The following is a 26070-nucleotide window of genomic DNA, read 5'->3' as shown; positions in this document are numbered from 1 at the left end:
GCTGTCCCAGGCAAGTTTCCCCCTTCCACTTCACTATCAAATGCCTGCATTTCAAGGAAACCTATCTGAAAGTGTACACTAAAATAAGGTGGCCGTTCATTTGTGGAAACGGGATTGTGTCTGGAGGCGGTTGTTCTTTGATGCCACATGAGCACCATTGACTGCCACTTCAGCTCCTCCAATGCACCAGACTGGCCCCAAAGGAGGAAAGGGTACGCACGTTCAGCTAATTTCTATCTTGAATGGCTGAATTAAAAAGTATGTCCTTGCCTGTTAGACATATAGGCTTTGCTAGGGAGGGGGGGACTGAGGGGGCTATAGCCCTAGGTCTTTTGGTTGTAGCCCCGGATAAAAGCTCAGGGGCTTCAACCAAAAGGCTAGCTAGCCCCCAGTCCCGACATTAGTGTAGCCCTGGATCTTTTTTAGACCTAGCAACACTCGTGGCAGATACTTTGAATACACTTTATAACACGCATTGACAAAGCCAGCAGTTTGGGCGTTTGCAGTTGTTGAATGAGCTTTCCACGCATATGCATGGATTTGTGTTGGCCTCATAAAGAATGGCTGAGTGCAGATAACATGCAAGCTGAAGGGCTGCTCATCCCATCAATGGGCAAAACTGATGCACGAAGCCTGCAGCTTAATCACTCTGCAATGAAGGCACACAACATTCCTTTGATTTCTGTCCCATCCAGCATGGCATCATCAATGTTACAATACACTGTAAATCCCAATTACACAGGCTGTAACCAATGTAGGCCAGAATAGGCCATTTACTACTAGCCACACATTCTGACTACACTACTTCAAACATGACATGAGGTATGTGTAGGAAGGCATGTACTGCTGTTTGCTGCAAGATGGAATATTGTGTTGGTCTAAGATACTGCACCAGTTTGCCAGTCATTCCCATGCAAAGAGAGCATCAATTTACACATAACAGATGTAATGAAAATCCAATACCTTGAAGGCTATATGCCTATTTCTGTCTGAAAAATAAATGAGCAGTAGTCATACCTTATCATTTACCTCTTGGTATGTTGAAGCATCTGCAAGTTTCACATTTACTATAAGAGCTTAAGTTCCATGCATATCACAAACCTTCAAACAAGCTAAGCCCAAGATTGTAAAACGTAGAATTGCTAAGATCCATGTGCAGCCTTGGGAGCAGGTTGTCCGGAACGTCATTGCGACCCCTGTGGTCTCTCTTGTTACCCCTGTGGTCTCTCTTGTTACCCTTAAAAAAAAAAAATTAAAAAAAAAAAAAAAATTAAAAATACAAAATATATAGTACACATGTGTAGTTATGGTTAAGTTGCTGTTTCCATAGGAAGAACACTTTTTGGGCGGCTTATAACTTCACTCCCCCTGGACGAATCCTCGCCAACCTTTGCAAAAAAAAATAGTATATGGCCCACTCTGAATTTTTTTGCAAAGTTTGGTGAGGTTTGGTTCAGGGGGGGCAAAGTTATAGGGGGAGTCCCAAAATGTCTTTTTTTTCCCCATAGACACAATGGGAAAAAACTTTGCTCACACCTACAGCTCAAACCGCTGGACAGATTTTCTACATATTTGTGGTAGGAGCGGCAGCTTGCTCCCGAAAGCGTGTTTTTTTTTTTTTTAACTTTTTTTTTTATTTGGTGTAAATCCATCCAGTAGTTTTTTTTTTTTTTTAATTAAATGACCAAAATGTAAGGCAAAAAAATTAGTGATATCTATGTCCGGTCCGCGGACTCACTTCCCTGTTCAGTCTGCGGACTGGCCTCTGATTGGCTGTGCTGTCTGCGGACTGGCCTCCGATTGGCCAGAAAAATGTGCTGACTTTTGCGTAGCCGCGGACACCAGGACGCATCCGCTGATTGGATGGTGAGAAAACGTGAAATGCGTCTGTTTTCTTGAAACGCCCGCCATCTTGGATTCACTGACTTTTTTGGGGTCCTGCAAACAGCGCGGTAAACACTTTAAAAAAAAGAAAAAAGCAGCATTTCACTTGTCAAACTCGACAATCTCTGGGGAGGTGGGGGGGATGAGGATTCGATTGGATATGGCCATAAGAAGCCAAAAAACAGGTTGATTCACCCCCCAAAGGTCCAAGAACTCTCTGGATGTCCTGGGACAGTCCTGTGCTGTTCGCAGACACTTCAGATGTCCTAGGACATCTGTACCTATTACAGGGTTGGGGGAAAGCAGTTTTTGGATGGCTTACAACTTTTGCGCCACTCGGAGAAACTGCATGTAATTATGTAATTTTATTATAGAAATAATCCTGAATGGTTTTGCAAAATTTTTTGGGATTCTGTCAAGAGGGGGCAAAATTAGAGGGTGGCGGTCCCAAAATATTGTAAAGGCATATAAATGTGGTGTAATTTGACGAATCTGCACAACATTTGGCAAAACGATTTTGGATCTAGTTATAAATGGTTTTCTAAAGTTTGGTGGAATTTTCTAAAGAGGGGGCGAAATTAGAGGGGGGTCTCAACATTTTTTGATGGCTTATAACTTTGTTGCTATTTGACGAATGTGGACACAAGTTTTGAGAAAGATTATAGACCAAATCTTAAATGTTTGTGTAAAGACTGAATGGATTTTGTCAAGTGTGGGCTAAGTTATTTGACTATTGTATGTACATACATTTTGACACTTTTTAAAAAATAAAACATGGGTGGATTTCGAGCAAACTCGTGAGGAGCATTGGCAAGGACATTAAAGCATGGTTTTGCAAATGTGCCCGTGTTTTATTTTTTGACAAGTGTAATCATGTAGGTACAAAAAATAGTCATATACCTTTGGTGACTGAGGAATAGCCTGTGGCCGTGGGCAGTAGCCAGATTGTCTGGGTCATGGCATAAGGTTATGACACGGACAATCTGTCTAATGGCCATGATCGCTAGGGACGAAAAATGGTGTTAAAGTGGCTATGTCTACCGGCTATGTGGTAAAGATATTCGAAGGTAGGATAGGTTTGAGAGGGAAAAAAAGTGCTTGTGGCAATATGTTCATAGGGTTTTGCGGGCTGCCATGGCAAGGGAAGAGGGGCTGTGTATGGAGCCCCGCCTTCTCTTTCCATGTTGGCTGTCTTGGAAAAAGATTTTCCTTCCTACTGCGGGACACCACAGGCGTCCCGCTATAGGAAGAAGAATCCATGTTTTGCATCCTGGGTTCCCGCTTTGGTAACCAGGGGTGCTAATGGCCTTTATCCCCCATTTCAGGGGCTGCAATGGACGATAATGGTCCGTAGCCCTCTTTATTTATTTATTTATTTATTTATAACACACCAATGCCCCCAGAAATCAGGCTGTGTGGCTACAGTATTTGTTGAGGAAGATGAGGTGGAGGAAGACAGCTTACTACTTGCTGAGAAAGGAATAACCTTTCTGAGAGCATTGCGGTCATTGGATTTGGTGTGGCGGCGCATGGAGTTAGTCCCGTAGGAGTACTGTCCAGGTAGTCTGCAACTGAGTACAAAATTGCACTCAGTGCATTTCACTTTGGTAGCTTTAGCCTTTGGTACACTCCCAACAGTAGCAAAGAACTGGTACACCCATGATTCGATCTTGGTGCTAGAAGTAAGCACTTCCTCTACCTCATCTTCTTGGTCCTCTTAATTGTCTTTGAAAGTAGTGTGCTAAGGTCCTCCAGCTGGTGGTGGTGGTGGTGGCTCTTGGGGATGAAGGATGGCAGTAACTGATGCCATTTTTAAGATAAATAACAGTGTTGACAAAATTGTTCCAAGTATGTACTGTGTACTAGATTGGTAATGGATAATGAGTACGAAAAGGTGTGCAAGGGAAATTTTGAAGTTGAAAGTTCGTAGATCAGTAGCAAATGCAGTTCCGAACTGTCCGCGAAGGACGGATCTTATCGTGAAGTGCGGACGGGTTCTCGGACACGTCATCATGCCGCGCGCCAGCCTATGGTCATGTGGCACTGTCCGGAAGGTCCGCAATGAAGTCAGATCTTCGTAGATATCTACAGTGCAAAACTAGTTGAAATAATTCCAAAAAGTGTGTAGACGTGTTAAAAATGATTTTAGAAGGTGGGAAATGGTAGAGTTTTAAGGTGACACTTTGTAACTTTATATTTGGTAAGTATGATATTAGTAAGTTGTAGAAAAATAGCAAGCAAAGGTAAAAACCCATGAAATTTAATGAAAAGACTTTGTTAAAGGGACGTTATTGTTAAGTTGCACTAATAAAAACCTATGATTTTCAGTAAAAAAACGTAGTTAAAAGGACGTTATGGTTACAAATAAAATCGAAAAACCCCTAAAATTCGCCCGTTACGGTAAGCTAAGCAACCATAATTCGCGCCACCACCGTGAACTGCTAAGACTAACACCCAAGACATCAAAGATGACATCACAAATATCATTGATGACATCACATGTCTAGCCCCTTCTTTTTTGTTCACTGCCATATCTAGGCCAGGTGGATTTAGTTACTGACAGTCAGAAACTTAACTTTCTAAAGATATTACATTTATAGATATTGCTATTCTCACATGTTCTTACACTACTTTCCTTAGAATTTAATCGCATCTTATGATGTACATATATAGGGGTAGAAGCAGGCCTGAAACACAGCAATCATTTTTGTGCGTGAATACAGTCATGTAGATTATACACAGTGCTAATGGTACTGCCTCTTGTTTGCTTACTTTACTCTCCATATATAAGCCCCGTATTTGCATGCATTGTAGTCTATTTATGTTTTGTGTGTATTAGTAGAAATATGTAGTAAGTGATGCATTATTAGCTACTTAGTACTTTTTTCACAGTACGGAAAAGTCTGATACAGAAGCATTCACCATTTTATTTATATAACTTTGGAAAATTACAAATATAGCACCTCTGTGGTGTATGCTGCAGCCAATACCTACATTTCTGTATGAGTAGGTTCCTGTACTAGAAAGAACACTGCAATGGAATGTTCTTTAGAACGCTACATTGCGTGAAGTATGTAGTTACACATCTCCCGATAATCCCTGATACTTTTTTGCCAACATTACATTCACAACCCCTTGTATGAAAAGTAAATGCACATGTGATGTCATCTTTGATGTCCTGGGTGTTAGTTTTAGCAGTGCACGGTGGTGGCGCGAGTTATGGTTGCTTAGCTTACCATAACTGGCGAATTTCAGGGGGTTTTCGATTTTACTTGTAACCATAACGTCCTTTTTAACATTTTTTCTACTGAATTTCATAGGTTTTTATTAGTGCAACTTAACCATAACGTCCCTTTAACAACGTTTTTTCGTTGAATATATATATATAACTTTTTCTTCTTTTTTAAAATTTATTAATATTATTTTAAATGCAACCTCGTGGGCTGTGGCCAGCACCATGTGGCTCTTTGCTTCTTGAGTGGCAGGCTTTCTTGTTCAGACTCTTTAAAAAATAAAAATACGGGGTTCCACAAGTTTCACTTTCAGCAGTGACCCCAAATAAGAAGAAAGAATAGGAATAACAAATAATTTGTCTTTCTGGAATTCTATACAATAATTGGTCAACTCATTAAAGGTTTATTTTTTTATTCCAGGCACACTTTAGGGGGTGAGTCACTGATTTAGTGTGTTCTTACACACCTCAACTCAGCCTTTCGTTCTTCTGAAGTCGATAAATGAGTACCAACACAGGTTGGGTGATATTGTATGTATAATTGTTTTATTTATTTCATTTGTTATATGCCCAGACCCAAGGATATCACGGCATAGTTAGACATCTTCATTGTGATTTGGACATTATGCAAAGGTTTGTGCATAGTACAATAGTTACAGTGCTAAAGGTACATCGGTAATCTACTAGTTACAATATAAGTAATCCACTATTTACAAACATCTTCAATCTAAGGCAGTTTCTTGTCTAAGGAGTTACTTATCTAGCTTTGATTGAACAGCCAGTTTTTTAGGAGTTTTTTGAAGCACTAGAATGATTCTACATTTTAGATGCTTAAACGTAAGGCATTCCAATGTTTAGGGGCCATGACTGAGAAGCTACTTCGCCAGCTCTGGAGCTTTTGAAATGAGGGACTGTTAGTAGCAAATTTTTGCTTGATCTAAGCATTCTATTGGATGTTTTTTTCATTATTGAACTGTCGATGTAGGCATGGGCTTTTTTGCGAAAAACTTTGTATGTGATGCACAGAGATTTAAAGATGATTCTAGATTATTTGGTAGCCAGTGGTTTTCTCTTCTGATATTTGAAATGTGGTCTGATTTTCTTAGTCCTAGAGCTGCTCGTAGGGCTTTATTTTGCATGAGTTGTCATTTGTCTAGGTTGGCCTTGGATGTCCCTAGTAGGAGTACATTACAGTAGTCCATCTTGGAAAGTATCAACGCCCTGGCTAGAGTGATACAGTTGGTAGGTGAGAGGAACTGGCGACTAAGGGCAATTAACTTAGATGTATAAGAGGTGGATGAAGATAATGCATTCACATGTTTCGTCATGGTGAGGTTTGCATCTAAGTAGACTCCTAAGGTTTTTACTTGTTTAGCAGTAGGATTTAAAGTAACATTGATGCTGATGGATGTGTAATCCGCATGTAGGGAATTGATTTTAGATTGAGAGCCCACAATGAGAATCTCTGTTTTGTTAGAGCCATCCAGTTTTGTATTATTGCGTATATTCTATTTATTATCATAGTGTCATGGTCATAGTTTCCTATGATTGGGATGAGGATCTGGGTGTCATCTGCAAAGTTAGTGTAGAGGACACCCAGAGCATCTAGGACAGAAAATAGAAGCTAGGTTTACGCGTTGTACAGAGTGGGTGAGAGGCATGATCCTTGGGGAACCCCGATTGGGACTGGGATGGGATCAGCTGCCTCTTTGCCGATGGACACTCTGGATGTACGATCAGCTAGAAAGGATTTCACCCACAAAGTGGCATCTTTAAAGAAACTGAAGTCATTGGCTAATGTTGCACAGAGTTTATCATGGTCCACCAGGTCGAATGCTGCTGAGGGATCTAATAGTAGCAGAATGCATATATTGCCACTGTTTCTGATGGTGTCCATCTGAATTTTCAAATCCAGGAGTGCCGTTTCGGTGCTATGATTAGGCCTGAAAACCGATTGCCTAGCACCTAGGAGCTGGTTTTGCTCTAGATGGTTTTGGATTTGGGTGTATGCTATTTTATCTATGATCTTGAACAGGAATGGGACCGTGGTTATTGGTCGATAGTTTGTCGGGTCCAGCGAGGTTTTCTTCAAAAGCGGGGTCACCCAGGCTTCTATTAACTGGTAGTGTATTCGTTTTGAATGAGGAATTTACGAAGTTAGTAATGGGCGTGAGGTTAGGGGCGCACAGTTTGACTAGGTGTGCTGGAAAATTGTCCCCTTTACAGTTCGAAGCTTTGATTTTGGAGATGGTGTCTAACACCAGGTCTTGGGTAACTGTGGAAAAGTGGAACAGTGTGTTCGTGTATTGGTTTGTGCTATTGATAGTGGGTACTGACATGTTTTTTTCGGCTAGAATTTTTCTTTTAGTGGTGCTTTTCTTTTGTAGTAGTTCTGTTTTGGATGTTAAGGCATTTTGGATGGTGGTGCACCATTCTTTGCTAGTTTCGGTGTGGCGACTGGGGTGGGGTTTTCCAGTTCTCTGATGATTAGAGAAGAGCTCCTTGAAATTGGAGGCCTTATTAATGCGTGTGTTGTAGGCATTGGCTTTATGCGTGATGGTTGCTGCTTCATAGGTTTTATTAGCTTCCCTAAAAGCATTCTCTGCGGATGTGCTCCAGGGCTCTTTTTGTCACCTGCGTGCCACTAATTCTTCATTGAACCAAAAACTCTTGCGTTTGTTAACATGTCGAATTTTGGTTATTATGGGGGCTACTGAGTCAATGGTATTAGTGAGACACTTGATATAGTTGTCTGCGAGGTTACTGGGGTTGTCCATAGTGGCAGGGTTGGAGGAGAGGGCTTCGTTGATTAACAGGGGCAGGTTCTCTGCTGTGAGTTTACAGGGGGTTTCTTGTTTGAAACTATTACATTATCCTGTTCTTGGGGGCACTGGACTCATTGTTAAGAATGGTGAAATTATGATCTGTCCAGTCAAGGGGTGTGATGGACTCAATGGAAACTTGGGCATTAAGCGTAAGTAGCCAGTCGAGTGTTATTCTGCCATGGGTCTCTCCCCCCCCCCCCCCAGTGCCAAGGCCTTTTTTGGTGTTTTGGTAGATTGCCATACAATGCCTTTTAACGTACCTCGTCCTTGTTACTTAAGGGGTTAATATGGGTGGGTCCCTTCACTAATTGCGTAATTGCGTAAAATGCAAGTCATGTAGTGTGGCAAGAAGGGCTTCCGCTTTATGATCCCGTTTGTCATTGAAACCTAAATTGATATCACCTAAGATGATGCATCTGGTGTTAGGTTTGATATGAGGCACTAGTAGAGGCGGGATATCTAGGTCCGGGTGGGAGTTGCTGTTAGATCTATAGATAATCAGTAGGTTCATTGTTGTTTTAGGGTTAGGTGCGAATTTGTCTAAGAGTAGTTCATAGCATGCTAGTTCTTCAAGGGGGCAGGTTCTAATTTGCATGATGGTCTTGGCTATTATGGCCACGCCACCTCCTTGTAAATTGGCTCTATCCGACCTGACTGTTATAATCTGGCGGGAGCGCTAAAGCTAGTAGTGGTCCAGATGCTGGGTGTAACCACGTTTCTGTGACTACTAGTAGGTCGAGTTGCTGTTCCATGATGAGTCATGGATCTCAATGGCATGGGTTTCGATTGAGCGAGCAATAATGAGAGCTCCTTTGATTTTAGGTGGTGCTTCAGTAAGGGGTACTGTGTTGATGGCGGTCCCTGTATTCCTGGGGTACTTTGGCATGGTTCCGTGGCGATTAAGGATTGTGTCATATGGAATTTGCCGTTACGAACAAGGATATGTTTTAGCTGTAATGACTTGGTGGATGATATCTTATCCATTAGGTTGGATCTGATGGTGCGAGATCTTAGGTGCTTTAGTCTGGTGATACCATTAATAGGGTGAGAGACAATAGTATCCTGAGTGATGGGCGTATGTGTTATAGTGGTTGTTGGTGTTTTGGTCTTGGGCTCCATATTATTGGTAAGCATTGTGCTGAGATTGTTACTATGTCCCTGAGTGAATGGGAAAGGTGGGGTAGAGAGAAGGGATGGGGTGTCTAAAGCAACCCATCCTGGTTAGGCCATTTCCCTGAGGGAGAAAGTGATTTCCTGTACAGGGACCACAGTGTGCTACTATGCAGAATTGAAACCTGATGGCTAGAAAAACAAACACTTAACATGTCTGTGTAATCGTGTCTATTAACGATATATAGGAAGCAGAGGAGCGCAGGACACTATGAATTAAGTTACAGTTGGATATGGCAAGGTATTTTAGTAAAATCTTACCATTAGACATGCAATCATACATTGTTAACCAGTAATACAGTACAATAATTTTGGCGCTGTCACTTGGATAACATTTCTATATAAAGCGCTTAAGCGTAAGTGCTATATAATAACACATCATTCTCATTTGGCCATGGATGTCTGCTTGCATTCACAGTAATTTGGTAATATGGGCGTATACAAACTGATCTTAATGATACCTATGGTGGTCCATACTTTTATGAAATGCATATCACATTATAGTGTTATCGTAACCATATTTTTCGTAGTGTACTTAGGAACAATGCTATGTAATGCAACTTTGTCAAATGGTTAAAGGTCATGTACCATCGCTTCCTGTGATAGCACTTGCCGGTGGGGTCAAATGACATCACTTCCTGTGATGTCATCAGAGGTCAAAGACCGTGTGATGTCACTTACGATACCCTTGGCATTTTGGTGAAATGACGTCCCTGGTGATTGTTTTAGCATAACGGAACAAATTCTTTTGCATTACATCACATTTTACTTTCAGTATCCAACCCCCTTACAAACTCACTAATCAGCCTTTAATTCTTTCGTAGACTTCTTTCCCATTTAAATGCTCACCGGCACCCCACCCTCCAGTGAGGTGAAGGGAAAGGGAGAGCAAGAGATGTGCAGCTCTGAAAGCAGCTTTTGTTTCTTGTGAGAGAGACTGAGGAGGGAAGGGTACGTGGAGATGCTGGACCCCTTCACAATGGTATGTGGCAAAAGTCAGATGCGGTCTGAATGGAGACCTGATGGAGCCATGTTCTGAGTGTCGGATGAAGGTGTGCGCTAGCTCCCACGTTACTTTGCCTGTTTCAGAAACTAGAGGAGTTTCTGGTTAGTCGGCAACTGGATGTGGCGAGGCTGGGAGGACATAATGTTCTACTCTTGGTATTTGCTGACTCTATTTTGCACAGAAATGGCAATATAGAAACTAATAGGCGCCTTCTGTAATCCCTCCATCCTTAGAATACAATGGAATAACAGTTTATGGCAGGTAGAAAACTAGGATAAACTGTTATTCAATTGTATTCAATTTCCATACGGATATATAATTGGTATCTATCTATCTATCTATCTTTACATAGTGGTGTCAGCCCCCATTGGCCCCCCAGCACCTCTTCCATGTGGGGGATACCAGATACTGGACCATACTGTTACTAACCAAATAATGGACAGACAATAGTTCTACATTTTGGAAACAACAGGTCACAATTTATTGGAGCATAACAACAAGAGGGGCAGTCCCAGCCCTAAACACATCATGGTACAGACCATACTTTTTCAAAGGTGGCCCGATAGCAGGGCAATGTCAAAGTTCTGGATGTTCACGGTGTCCCCTTGCCACCCACGGCTTTCGCAAGGCACCGGACATACACTCCAGATTGTACTGCACGCAGTACTCCTCCTCGGGCCACTGAAACTTGCAGGTGAGGAATCTCAAGTGTCCCTAAGGGACTCAGTGCCCATCGTCCGTGTTTGGCTCTAGTGCGGTCCTCTGGAAACCTGCCCGAGTTGAAGCCGCGGCATAATCCTTTTCCCGGCTAGGACTGCCCCGAATTCTGCCAAGCTTTGGGGGTGGGCTGCCCCGCCACCCCCAATGCCCCATGCTCCACTAAAACTTGCCTTCGTTGTAGCTGTAACCGACCTTCCAGAAGGCCCCCAGAATGGCTGTGATGAACAGGCCATTCCCCCATCCAACAGATGCACACCGTCTGCCATATAGTCGGTGTTAGGCAGAAACCTGTGCAGTTCCCTTAGGGACCACTGCAAAAGATTTAGGACTACAGGTGTTAGCAGTAAACCCAATTGGTAGCAGTCTGTACCACCCAGATTTACCTGGTAGCTGTGGCTGAGCAGTCAGACTTCTCTCAAGATGAGTTGGGCAGTATATAGAGTATACACAATAGGTACAGGGATACAGTAGTACAAGCAAACACTGACCAGAGCTTTGGTGTAAAAGTATATAATTATTTATTTAAAGACACACTTGTAAATTACACTAGCACAAAGAGGTAAGTAAATTCAACACACAGTCACTATTATATATATATACAACCCTAATTACTTATTAGACAAGTCTTGATGAGAAACACCACTTATTTATAGACAGAGGTGAGCGCTTAACATAAGATGGCACTCTAATAAGTTATTAAAAAGGGAGGGAAAAGGCAGAGTTATGAAAGCACACAAATTTCAATACTTTTCAAAGAACCACAGTGAGGCACGTTAGGCAAAGTCTACTGGAGAGCAAGGAAGTTCAAATGCCAGGCCCACTCTTAGAGAGAGCAAGTGAAATGTGTCCAGGATCACACAGTGGGGTTATGCCCAAAGAGTCTTTGTAGAAAGTTCACAAAAGATTGAGATCAAGTCAGGAAAAGTTAGTTAACAGGTCCCAGGCTAACCCAGGTTAGAAAGTCGAGGATTTACTGTCACCCCGAACGATCTGTCGCAAGGGAAGCCAGGCGGGACACAGTACCTGAAAGTGGGAAGAACGCTCCAGCGGGGGCAGTTGTTACTGGCAGCGTGTGCAAGTCGGAGTTTCGTACAGAGGAAGAGGAGGTCTCAACGTGGAGGAAAGCTGAAGGTCGTTGCACTGCCAGGGAAGAAACCAGCCGCGGAGTTTTCCGGTTACAAGGTACCACCCCACCCTTCTTCACGGTAGTGGTAAACTGTGGTATTCCGGTTGCCGGGGTGCTTGGCACGGGCAAGGTGGACACGAGATGGTCCAGGAAGGTGAAAAGATGGGCAAACTGGTTATCCACACCACTCAAAGGAAGAAGACTCTCCGGACTGGAGATCTCCTCTGTCGTCGGGAAAAGTGGTGAGACGGTTCAGCAGGGCTCCACCGGTGGTGTTGTCGTTGCAGGTCGGCTCGGCTTCTCCCTCCTCGGATTCTTTAGGTCCTGTGTCGACTTCTGAAGTTCAAGTCACCAAAGCCCTGCTTTTATGCAGAAAACCCCCATTCATTCAGCCTAGCTGTCAAACATGCTAAGGCTCACCACTTGGGCCAATAACACAAGAGTGCGACTTGAGTTGCCGAGGCAACTCAGTCCAGGGTGCCAAAACCCCCTCCCACACCCCCTGTGGTACCCAGACATAGTGGCACCACTTTTGGAGCCTTCTGTGGAGAAGCCCGCCAAAAAGTGGAACAAAGGGCTCGACTTGGGTTGGAGTCACAGAAGCAAACACAAACGCCATTTTGGAACCAAGTTTCGGCAGAAAATACCAACCGGTGAATTTATATTAATTTAATAAACCGGTGGTATGTTCGAGGCTATATTAAAAAGTGGTAGCCTCGAACAATGGGAAAATCCCATAGGAATATATTTGCGTCGAATATAAAAAGTAGTATCCACTGCCACCAGCCAAAACTCGGGTCGGGGGGACTGGACAGTGCCCCCTCGAACAACAGACCCCGGGGCAATCGAATTGCCCCGAACAGTACGTCCACAATAGGATGGTTTGTACTGGTTCTGTTCACAATTTGAGACTAGTAAAGCCAATGGTGACTTTACATGCCCTGGGAGACAGTAGTCAGTCCCAGGGTATGGAGCCTATGTTTGGGGGTCACTACGACACCCCTGGGTTACGGCACCGAGGGTGCTGTGTAACCCACATACCAAAAACACATGAAGCCCTATGGGGTTGTGGGATGTATTTACCCATGCATCCGAGCCCTACCTCAAAACTGTGCAGTACTGACATGAAAACATCATGATGGCCAGAGCTTCCCAGAAAATGCACAGGGAAATGCATGAAGAATAGGCTGCCACTTATTTTTGCCGATGTTATGGGCACAGAAGGAAACTGCCTAAAACCACCATTGGACTACCCACACAGTAGTCTGAAACCATTGGGAGTGGCAATGCTGATTGCCAAAAGCAAACCCATAACTGTTGGGAATTCATTTTTCTTGAATGTCAAATATGGCAAAATCATGGGCACAGAATTACTTTACTGCAGAAACACACCAATGCCATGTCCTGAACATGGACAATATACTCCATGCAATATCACTTGCTGAAATGAATCAATCTAAAAAAAATCCCAAGGATGGATGCAGTAACCACAAAATCCTGAGGGTGGCGCTGGCGGTCTAAACTCTGACAGGAGAGCTGTCTTGCAAAACTGTCTAGTGCAAAGAAAGGGGTCTCATTTCATCAAAAGTTCAAAGGGGTTGCCTGTCCTGAGAACTCTTGACACTTCAGAACTCAACACAAGAAGCCAGGAAATCACAGGGTTCTGTTAATTAAATGCAAAGTGGCTCCCTGGCCTCCTGATGTCAGCTTCCCAGAGACCACACAATGGCCCCTCTCCTCTGAAAGGAATATGTTGATTTTTACTGTTTTACTGTCAACAAAGGCCTGCCTGCCCGGAGGACACATGTGACTGAACCACCCAAGTCTTGGAGGCGGACTCCAACACTCTGAGAACTGAATTGAAAGTAAAATATATATTTTACAAAAACACTGATAACTCTTTGTAATCAAATGACAGAAATGTATAACTTTGAGAGACTTAATTTAAAAAATGTACCTTTAATTCAAGCCCAAACTCCAAATTGTGGGATATTCTGGGACAAAACCCTGCTGTTTATTAATATTACAGACTCCCTGTTTCAGCTAGACAAACGAAAATGCATTGGTATGTGGGTAGATATGTGAGGAACAGTTGTATAAAATTTTATGAAGATCCAATGTTGTTTAGCACATTAAAAAGTGCTAAAAGTTGCCATTTTTGAATGCAAGCTCTTAGAAACAGCAGATTTGGGACAGAGTATACCTCACGTGATATGTGACATGGGTATGTAATTTCAAACAACTGTGTAACTGTGAAATATGTATTTTGATCATATATAGATTTGGGTGCACAGATGACAGGGGAGTTTTTTCAAGAGATCATAAATGGATGACATCACTCTGACACAACTTAGCTCCCCCAATCAGGGGAGAAATGAAAGCTTGGCCAATGATAAGTGGAGAGGGGCTGGCTAGTGATGCTGCTCACACACACCCATTTTAAAAACACATAAAAGCAGAGAGACAGGACAGATAGGGACCTTCAAATCCATTTGCAGCTGGAAGCTCTGCCGGGAAAATCCATACTTTACCTCCATCAATCTCCAGAGAAAGCTGTGCAGAAAGATCCAGACTTTAAATCCCTCAATCTTCAGAATCCAGAGAGAGAGCAGACCCAGATCACTGTGAAGTGCAGAGACCAGAGTCCCGTCTAAAACCTGACCAGATCCGTGGCGAGGCCCAATTAACTCAAGAATATAGTGTGAGTACCTAGAAAACTGTGCAGAACCAATCTCTTAGTTAAAATAATATAATTCAAAGCTATTTTAATCTAAGTAGAACTGTCTCCTAACTGTCACCTGTCATTTGTAAAGCTGTCACTTGTCATTTTCTAGTTGCAAGCTGCGCTTGTCTTTTTGAACTTTAAAATTTCAAATCTGAAAAACGACCTTTATTTAATCGCTCATATCTCCGTAACCGTTTGTGCTAGAGACTTGCAGTAACTTTCATCTGGAAGCTGAGATCCTAGGCTTTCCTAGGACCCCCATATTGCTAGCCCATGTAGTTCCTCTGTAATCGCACCAGACGCATTCGCGAATTTTGCAGCGATTTGAAAATTTCTGGACTTGCAAAAAGATAGCTGTTTTTGCTTTCCTCTGAAAAAAATCGTTTGCCTCATAAAAACTATCCCTGCATCACTGCTAAAGTGAGCCTGGACTAATATTAACTTGATTTCACTCACCCTGAACCTCTAGAGGGAATTAAAAGCATTTTAGCATATTTTTTTTCTTCATTTCCAGCACATATAAAAGCATTTGGGCCTGTGTTTTCAACTTCTGTAGTCTAAGTTGCTGGGGTGAACTGAATCACATTTGATTGCATTTCTGAGAACTGTGTGCTTCCCTCCATTTCCTTGCATTGCATAAAAGGGGGGTGAATTGTACAAGAAAGTGATTACATTGTCTTTGCTGAAATTCTATCAAGTTATTTTCTGTACTGCATTTCATTCCACATTGCATCCATTTGAAACCATAAAAGTATTGTTGCTATCTTATCCATTTCATGTCAACTCCTTAGTGATTATAAAGAAGTGAGCTAGTGCCAGATTCTCCGTTGTTAATCTTTATCATATCAGATTAAGTGTGATATTCAATCATTAATTTATTATAAAGCGTGATATATATATATATATATATATATATATATATATATATATATATATATATATTGTTTAAATTATCAATTAAACCTTTTAACTTGCAAAACAGAACTACTTCTTGGCTCAGTGGGGTCAGGAGGATTCCAAGAGAGGGGTGTTATATAGGGGTAGTCATCCAGAACGCATGAACTGGACATAAAGATATATCAATAAGGGTTTTCATTCAGTATTATAGACTAGGCGTTGACTTAGCTGTAGTGTTGAATTGAATCCTCTTACAGGGTAAAGGACTCCACAGCCCATAAAACACATACAAAGTCAAAGGAACACCTCAAATCATGTCCAAGGGTGGGAGGAAAAGTGTCTCACTCTTAGCAGGAGAAAAAATAAACCCCAAAAATCCAGCATAGCTGCTCGGGGACTCACTAGGTTTGGGAAATTAGACTTTACAGAGAATTCTCCCTAATAGTCGGGGGGGGGGGGGGGGGAAGCAGAGCCCTGTCCGAGTTCTGAATGTTCCCCTGTCCCTTAGCCGCCCACGGCTTTGACAAGACAGCGGACATATTCGGATTGTACTGCATGTCGAAATCCTCACTTAGACTTCAAAGGTGGCCCCATAAGCAGGGCAATGCCAAGTTCTGAATGGACACGCTGTCCCTCTGTCGCACACAGCTTTAGCAAAGCAGCGGGCATACGCTCCAGATTGTCTTGCATGCCATACTCCTTCCTCAGACAGGTGTGTCCTACAAAACCCAAAGCCCTCCGCCTTGTAACTTTTCTGCTCCCTCTGTTGAGCCTGCGACTGGACTTCCCCATGCACACAATTGCAATCTGGGCACCACCTCCGACCCGATGATGTCGGTACCAGGCAAATCTTGCCAGTGCACGCAGACCCATTTGAATTTGAGCCCATGGCCGGCCCCTTCCCCTGGTGGCTAGATCCTGCCACCCAACTGCGCCATCGGCACCTTGTGGGCTGCACAAAACGGGTGTCTCCCCTGTCATGTATGTGCACGTTGGGGGGGCTACTAAACAAGATCTATTGGTACCATTCCCGGGGCAAGTTGGTTTTTTGCCCACCTTACACTTGTCCCCTAACTTATGTCCCAGTTCAGCACCCACCATCCTATAGCGTTCATTCTCCTCGGGCCATAACCAGCTTTCTCCTGCTTAGCTTTGTAAATCAGTACTGGCGTCTAGTGGCGAAAAACCTGCTGGTGGCCCAGGACTACCTAGTCAGTGCTACACTTGATAGTCTATGTGCCCCCCTACCCAAACCTGGTGGCGGGCCCGCCCTGTTTGTCGAAGGCCCTTGAATTGTACACAAACCCTAATTTCAACCCTAGGTGTACTTGTGCCATCCTCCTGTTTTGTCATGGCATTCCTCCTGAGGCCATGTCCCACAGCCTGCCCAACCTCACAGGGTCATGGTGCTTTGTTACTGGTCAGCTCTAACAATTGTATGTAACCACAATTGCAATTTACCAGTGTATGTATGCAATCATCCGGTCTTACCGCATGGAAGTACCAAGTGTAGGTGTCCGTTCTGGTGCATTCCTGTCCCGGGCATTAACTTGCACCCCAACCTTAATTGAAAACGATAAGTAGCTCATGCAACCGTCCACTTTTTTCCCTGTGTATGTGTAAAGACTGGTAGGGGGTGTCTGTACTTCCGCTCTCTATATGGTAGAGGAGAGGCACAGCGGACCCCAGCCAAGATTCTCTATAAGGTAGCAATGGACGAGCAATCAAGGCCTAGCTTCTCAGGAGGTGATGCAGGCTGGTTCTTGAGTACAGTGTAGTCCCCGAACCCCCACAAAGGAATGTCCACGCACTGTATTACTGAAAACAGTCTTTATATAATTAATATTCAAAGGTATGTACACAATCACAATAACGCACTTTGTACTCGGAAGTCAATAATGATAAATATATACAATTCTCAAGTGGTACCACCAATGTTATCGAAGCTCATTAAAGTGCATCAACTGTACAGTTAAAATGTCACACAGATCAATAACGAGTAAACCAGCAATAGAGATAGGCAGGAACGTAAAATGGTTGAAACAATAGGGAGAATGCTGACCCCTACCGCTAGGCACAGTTCTGTGTGGAGATCCCCCCCCCCCACCTGGGCAACCTGTAAATAAAGATATATAGCACGAGCCCAGTCCATATGTTCAATAGTATCACTTCTTCCTGTTGATGTTTTACCCCCCCAATGTACCTGGTGGAGTAGAGTTCTCCGACGCGGCATCGACCGAGCCTTCTTGAGTGCCTCCCTTTCAGGCGGGAGCCACGGATCGTCGAGAGGTGTCGGGGAACTTGGCGTTCAGTGTCGGGGAATCGACAGCCCTTCTTGAGTGCCCTCCCTTTAAGGCAGGAGTCACGGGTCTTCGAACGTCCGACGGTGAACAGGTTGAACTACGGCAGGGAAGTGGCAGCTTCGCTCCTAGCGGTGCTCGTCGACGACAGAGCGTTGGCGTCCTGCAAGGAGGAGGCATGCGGGGCACCTCGGTGACGATAGTTCTGGACCGCAAAGAGATGATGAAGAACTGTGGGCCAGCAAGGGCGTCAAGTCGTCGGTGTCTCTGAACTCCTGAACACACCCCCCCCCCACCATGGTTTAATCCCTTCCATATAACAAACACAAAACAATTTAAATTACACATTGTAACCCACTCTCCGCACCGCACCTCGGTTTACTGCATTCACAGCGAAAAACACGATGCATTTTATTTAACAACTAGCTCGTCGTGCACAAAGCATCCAAAATAGATGTGGACCACCAAAAACAAACGTGCGCTGTAAATAGCATCCGCAAAACAGTCCCGGCCGCATGCTGATGCCCAACAAGGAAAACGATCCCCCACGTAAACTTGGCTGCGACACGAGCGGAACAACAAAATTGCATTCAAGGAAGCGGCCCATGCCGCATGCCGATGCTACACAGAGAAACCGCTCCAGTAGCCCCCCCCCCTCCTCCCTGCCGAGACCACCCACATCTAACGGCATTACAGTAAACACTATGTAAAGCGTACCATGACAAATCAATACTACCATGTCCCTATGCTTTCCCTTCCTTAAATGTAATCATACTCTTAATCCCAAAGCATTTCGATACAGCAGTCTCGTTAACAAAAGGCAGCATTCAATGCACACGGCGCCCTCACAAAGGACCAACAAACGAATGGCCATAACTGCTCGCTGGCCTTAAAATACTTTGAGCCCTAAGATCCTTCCTCCCGCCTGGCACCCACGAGAACTCACTCCCCCATAACAGCCCAAGTGGCGAGGTGAAAAAGCCGTGATTGCCAACAGAAGGAATGCACGTGTAATGCAATTGTTCCTATTAAAGCATGCCTAAACATGTAATTCTTTGCCAATCCCCTATCGTTGGAGCTGTGCCAACCGCCTCAACGATAGATCAACGACCACAAGCAACAGCCACGCTTTTATCCACCAATGTACATTTTTTGACAGTCTCACCCAGCGAGGCAGTCAGTGTCGCGTGAAGGCCCTACATCATATTTGAAGGCAAGCACGCGCCCTCCCCCGACCCTTAAAGCCGGAGGCGCCTACGGCAGCCCAACTACTTACCCAACCTTTGTAAAAGAGATCAAAACACACGGCTAATTTGCCGGAGGAGGACTGCTTCGAGCTGGGGAGGCACTGTTCAGGCGGGGGGGACTGGAAAGAGGCTAGGCTAAAGTCCATCCCCGCCCTATATACTGTCTCCAGGGCATGCTGGATGCTCCTGCCCTGGAGACACCCCTTCCTCCAGGAGGGGGGACAGAACATAACGAGGGGATGGGGGTGGCCAGAGGGGTGTCCCGCTATATAGGATGTCCCTCGAGCACCCCCTACAGGGGCTTGGACATCCTCTCATATGGCCATATGCCCATGCATAGCATATGGTCTGATTCATTTGACATGAACACCACTCTTTAATTGATTAACTTGCATTCTTTCAACATTGCCAGCCGTTATCCTTTAGCGTCGCCGGATGCTATGTCATCGTACGATCTACGTGATGACGCCATCATGTATTTTACATAATTACGATCTTAACGTAATTTCGGCCTTCTTGCCTACTTAAGGGGCGTTGAGCATTGTTTGTCTGTTTCCTCTTTTTGGGAACTTACTGAACTTGACTAAGGTATTCTCTCATTAAATATATCTTTTGACTTATTTGTATTTAGACGGTTCACCCTATTTTTCACTGAGTATATATGTATTATATTGTTTATAGTATTTGAATTTTTTTTTTGCGCTGAAATTTGAATCTCCTTCTGCACACCACTCCAATACTGAAGGTATTCCTATGTTTCCCACCGTTTTCGTCTGCTTCACTGGTATACACTAGATTAATTTCTTACACTTCCTTTCGTCTTTTTTTTTTTATCCATCGCTGTAGTGTTGTACTTTCAGAGATTTTATATTCACCCACATTATGTTATTTCTAATTCTCAGGTGCATTCAATCGTTTTGAAAAGCAGAATTTAGTAATTTCAATGATTATCAGGAAAAACTATCATGGGATATTTTGTGTTACTATTGAGTGCGTTTGGATTTTTTGTAATTATTTACATCTGTTATATTCGACTGTTTTCTCAACATTCGTCAGTATTTTATTTTCAACAATTATGAGTAAATATTAATGAGTGTTTTGTTGGTGCGATTGAGTGGATTGGGACTTTTTGAATCTTTTGACAACTGGTTTTTTAACAGTTATCACAACATTTATCAGTATTTTGTCATCAATCTTTATCATATTTTGGCAGAAAATTGTTTTGCTCCGTATGAAGGGAATACATTCTCGAAGCGTGTTGAGCACCTTTTTGGATAAACCTGATTATTGATTTGAATTATTCTGGAGTTTAGATCACCCTTTGGAGTTTGGATGACACTCTTTGGACATTTCTACTCTCGATTTGGGAATGTACACGTCTTTAATGTATGATATAAGATCATATTCAGCTATACTACATTGTGGCTGGCTGCGCCAGTCCTAAGGTATGCAGGAATCAAGGGTATCTCTACTCTGGGATTCCATTGTTTCTATGTACGACCTGTGTGCCATGGTTGCTCTACCTCCCCTGCACAAGTATATCCGCATATTATTTAATCATTTATGTCTGTTATACCTTTGGTGTGCATTTGAACACTTAGTTTTACAGAGGCTGAGTATACCAAGCCATATTGAAAGATGTTTGAGGCTTGTATGAAGATCCTCTGCCTCTTGTGGCTGGCCTGGGGGAATGGCACATTGTATGTATTGGGATTTGCAGCCCTCCTGGGAAACCTCAACCACAGTTATTATGAATAACCTTGGGCAGTTGAGGAGAGATTTTGGATATGAAAAGGGAGCTGATGTTTGTTAACATGGACAGACCTTACATTTTGTCTCGGTATGTGAAACCTAACGATATAACGGGGGTGGAGGCGTATGTGGCCTCCAGTATACAATAGGATGCCAGGAAGCTATAGTTTATATTGTGATGCTGCCGCCCTCTGGGCTATCTAACCTTTATAAGTGGGGCAAGTCACCTAGAACTGATCTTTCCTTTCAAGTATGTTCGCATATATCTGACCTGGAAGGAAAAGACAGACCATGGTGTAAAACGACTATACCTATAGTACCTATTGTTCCTACAGGCTTCGGCGAAAACCATTTCCATCTGAAGCACTGCCTCCCAGGCGCACGTGACAGTTGTTCTGCTCACTTGTCAGAAATCACACTTCTTCTCTAGCTCAGCTCCCGTTTCGACTGCTTGGAACTACTTTTCTGCTTCCCGTGCTGTACTGGATCAGAAGACACATCCCATTTTTCTATCCGGTACCATTTGCTCATCTTCAGGGCGGTTTCTTTGCCTTATCCTGCATTTCTGGAAAAGAAGAGAAGAGATCAGACTCTATATAAACACGGATTGACATTTTACGAACACTGATGATATAGAAAACTATGGAAATCTTATAGTTTTGGCTAAAGCATGGGGCAAAAGACGTCTCCTCACGTCAGCGATTTAAATTTCCTCGTGACTTTATATATCATGCTGAAACTGACGCTAGACTTAGTGTTGATGTTGAAGAGCACCATAAACACAGATTCCTCCTCTCCTTGCCACCCCATCTATGAGAAGTCTCAGCCAGCACCATATTGGATACTGTGGCGGGTCCGAAGAAAGAGTCAGACACAGCACAGACATTTTTAAGTGGTTTTATTGTAAATATTAGAAAATGCCTATTTTGCCCTATCACTATAGGGAATTTACCTAACTAACTAAATTAAACTAATGTTCTCGTTACTGGTCAGGAAGTCGAAAATGAAAAGTGTCCTCAGTTCAAACCTAAGGCTACCTAACCCTACCACTAATAACACAAAACTGGGCACAAAATAATCTCTCTCCTCTGGTGGCCTCCCCTTTGCCTTTTTGTCTTGCAGCTTCTTCCAGGGTTTACTGGTTTCACACAAGTCTGTAATATGTCTCTTGTATCCCAAAACCCACTCCGTAGCATGATCTCCTCTCGTAATGTACTTTCTTTTTCATGAGCTCCTGTAGCTCTAGAGTAGTGTCTCTTAAACACATCCCTTTCGCTTAGAGTTGTTCCTCTGAATTATTCGTTTTGAAGGTTTTGCATCCCTGAAATGGCTTTATTACGTTCCTTTTTTTTTCCTGGTGGCCTTCACTTTGTACTCCCAATATGTTTCACAACTTTTCTTAATGGAGTCACCCCACTATTTAACAATTGTCTCTCCTGAAATAACTTCTTGGGGTTTGCTCTCTTTTCTCCACGGAGTTGTTTCCACTCTCTTAATGATTGACAATATTTTCCTTGCTTTAGGCTTCTTAATATCTCCTCAGATATTAGTTTGTTCATTCGTTACTCCACTCCTACATGTATCACAAGTAGTCTCTTTGCTTATTTATTTTCTCTCCTATCGGCCACCCGCTCCTCCTGCACACCCCTGTACCTGCATCTGCCACAGGAGACTTTGCGGGGCTCAGTTCACACTTGGGTAGGTCACTTCCCTCTCTTCGCTTTTGCTCTCGGTTGCTCCGGTGTCCACTTCTCTACAACCTGCCGCGTTCCCCTAACAGCAGCTGGTGGAAGCTTGCCTTACTTGCTATTATGCAGGTTTCGGCATAGTTAAGAGGGCCCTAAACCCACCACAGCACCTCTGGGGTCATGCACATTCTTTGGATGGTTCCTTTTGCCTCCATCCTGACAACGCCTCTCCAGCTGTCTGCTGTGTCTCTGAATTGCCTTCACTACTCGAAGTGCTGCAGGCTCTGTGGATGCTCTCTGCTCTGCCACTCTTTGGTGCTCTGACGTCAGCCCCCCTGGGACCATTCCCTCCCCTCCATTTTGGCCTCCTCATTCTCATTCTGTTTTCCTTTATTTTCAGATAACGTATGGGTTTCCACATTACCTAGAGCCAAGCAGAAGGAGCACACCGTGTTTTCGATGCAAGGCAGTCCCATGTATGCAGGTAGTGTCCTGCATAGGGAGTTTCCTTTAGGAATGGGAGTCCTTGACCTCTAAGGGGGAGCCACCCCCAGTGAGGTCTCACTTGCCCACACCCCTATGGAAGGTCTTCAAGAGTGGGCTCACCTCTCCAGCCTCAAAGGGGGTGGCTCTCCCTTGGGGAGATGGGACGAATTCCCATGTTTCATGAAAGCGAGGAGACCCATAATGGGGAGAGAACAGATCTGTGCCACAGTGGGAAGGAAGTGAAAGGGAGAAACCTGGAGTTGTATACTTCCTCTGACTCTCTTGGTAAGGGTGCGAGATGTAACAGTATCAATCCAATCAACAATAGCCAAGTGGTACTCCATTATAGAACTGTCTTATCAAGGTGCTATTAAATGAACTTGAATTACACTAAAATCACACTCTCTAATAAAAACAAAAATAACTCGCCCCTGTAAAGGAAAACAAAGAGATTACAGACGTTGGAATACATAGTCAGTCTGGGTTTAACATGTGAGTGTTGGGGGAGGGGGCAGAGATGGACACATTTCAGCAACAAGTTCAATTAAGATGTTTTTGGTAGAGAATGGGGTGTTACAAGTCCCGAATGCCTTTTAAGGCTGGCCAGATAGACCGGAACCCTTCAAATCCCTATGGTTCTTTGGGCTCAACAGTACTGGCCAGGCTCCTAGCAGCTTCCTGATGAGAAGATTTGCTATCGGGTCAGTGAGCTGGTTGAATGAGGCTAACACGTGGTCCAGTCCAAGCAGCAACAGAATGTGGCACATAGACACTTGGGACAGGTAGGTGATGTCTGGGTCAAGTGCAGCTCATGCACGGATAGAGGAGTGTACCATAACCCTGGGTTCTTAATTGACTTCTAGATTATTGGGCGATCCAATTCAGGTTTGTAGGGGCTAAGTGATTCCTTTCTTCTGCCTTTCCCAACCAAGAACGTTTGTAGAGGGCATTTGCAGTGCTTGTCACCTCAGATGCATGATCTTTGCTATCCGTGCCCACTCAGCAGTATCGCCCCAAATGAGCTTTCATCTTCCTTCTGTCTTCACCCCTATTGCAGAGGACTTTGGCATAGACTGTATCTCCAATTGAGTTCCAGGTGAAACATTCTTGTCGTGAAGTCCAAAGATAAACCCGTTTTCAAGAGGCAATTGCCACAGCTGAATCATTCTCTTCCAGCCATAGCTGCTGTGTGCATAGTCGTTTGCCTGGTGATTTTCACACAGAGTGGTTTCTCTGCAGGAAGTGAATGCTGGGCACAGTGAAGGTGTTGGCCTGAGAAATACCAAGATGGTGGAACCCTTCTTTTTCTGGTCAGTTCTCTTCTGAGCCACTCCCCCATTCTTCTACCTGCCTGCATCAAAGGGAATTCAGACATTCCCATCTGGTGTGAGCTCCTTTCTGTTCTGACTGGGCTCTCCTTCGAAACACTTGTCCCATCCGCACCTCCTTGGGTATTTCCTGGCTCCTAGGGGAGGTGCCAAACCTTTGCCAGGGAGGACTAAAGGGACATCTAGTCTGCGGCCAAATGATTTGTTTTCAGCAGAATTCCGACTTAGACAGTGGCTACACGAAATGCCCTGGTAGTGAGGGGTCCGTGAAACCGAGGTGACAGGAAAACTATATCAAAAGGCCTGTGGCAATCTAATTGTAGAAGCCCCAGGGCCACCATGGCTCTTGGGTTTATGCAGCCAGATATAGTTTATATAATTTTATCTGCCCCCTAAAAAAATGTTTTATTGTTTTAAAATGCGTGTTCATCATTATTACAATTTTTATATTGCAAAAAAAGCCAAAGAGAAAATTGGAGCCCCTTGCGGAGGGATTCTCAATGTGGTAATTCTGAATGTTCCCTCCAAATTGTAAACCTCTTATTTTGTAGCAGATTTTGTAACCAACATTGTGTTTTAGATTTTTCTAAAGAATATCGGCTTGGCACTTTGTAAAAGTGAAATCCCATTGAAGCTACACAGTCTCCATGCACGCCACATTCTCATGCCTAGTAGCAGCATATGGTACGCGGTTTCTTATGTGTGCATGTTGGTAAGTTCAATAATGCTCACAAAAGTTGGCAGGCCCATCTCGGTACAAGTTCACTATAAAAGAGCACTAACTTAAAGTGAGACTGTTTATCATGGTAGGATCCATTTACTAGAGGGTTCCAAATTTTAAAACATCGGGGAGATTTCGGAAATTCATCACATTTTGTTAAGAGAAACACTGAGTAGAAGGACTTTGATGGACAAGGATGAAAAAAGGGCCGGACTTTAATGAAAGAGAAGGACTGCTTCTCAACACCCCTTCTCTTCTCTCTGACATTGTTTTTTTTCCTACAAGGCAGCACTTGAGTTTCAAAATAAAAACGGCCAGATGTGTAGCATACGCTAAGCTTGAATGCATGCATAGCAAGTTGAAAAAAAGAGAGCCGCATTTCAATGCATCGTTACCTAAATCCAAAAGCCCACATAGACGGGTATAGTTTGGCAAGGTTGGCTTTGCCTACTTTCAGCCAAAAATAACACGCGTTTATACTTCACAAGAGCAGTCTTTCACTCAAACGTTAATTCTTTCTTATCCATTTGTGTCTTGTGACTTCAATACAGTAAATAACAAATGTCAGTGTTTTTTGGCTCAATGGTAGTCGCTGTATTTTCTGAAGGAGGAAAAACTCACTGGGCGGCACAGGTGTGACACTTTGTCACGAAGACATACAAAGGAAACTTCAAATACTGATTTTGATGTTGTAGCAGAAGAGTTCATGTCTCCACCACACCGTCCCCTGTCCTTTTTTTCTTGTTCGTCATTATCTTCTCTCTGCCTAACCTCCTCAATGCTTTTCCCATCTAACTTAAGCAATATCTGTCCTCCCACCCATTCGTTCTGTACGAGCGTTACCTCGTCAGCCCTGTCCTTTTCTCCAATGCAACGCCTAATTTCTCAGTCTGTATCTGTAGATCTATTCGACCTCTTGCTTTTTTCTTCCTTATATCGTATAGATTTACAGACATCTATTTT

At 43.6% G+C, this 26070-nt stretch overlaps 1 protein-coding gene across 2 annotated transcripts in view; it reads left to right on the top strand.

Moving 5' to 3' along the window:
- EVC2 (EvC ciliary complex subunit 2) overlaps positions 1–26070 on the top strand; it is a 1020434-nt gene that overhangs the window by 692 nt on the left and 993672 nt on the right. The gene's annotated exons all lie outside the window — the stretch shown is intronic.

The sequence above is a fragment of the Ambystoma mexicanum genome, chromosome 6q (assembly GCF_040938575.1).
Source record: "Ambystoma mexicanum isolate Mex_15411 chromosome 6q, UKY_AmexF1_1, whole genome shotgun sequence".
NCBI lineage: Eukaryota > Metazoa > Chordata > Amphibia > Caudata > Ambystomatidae > Ambystoma > Ambystoma mexicanum.
This window is presented reverse-complemented; position numbering and strand designations above follow the sequence as displayed.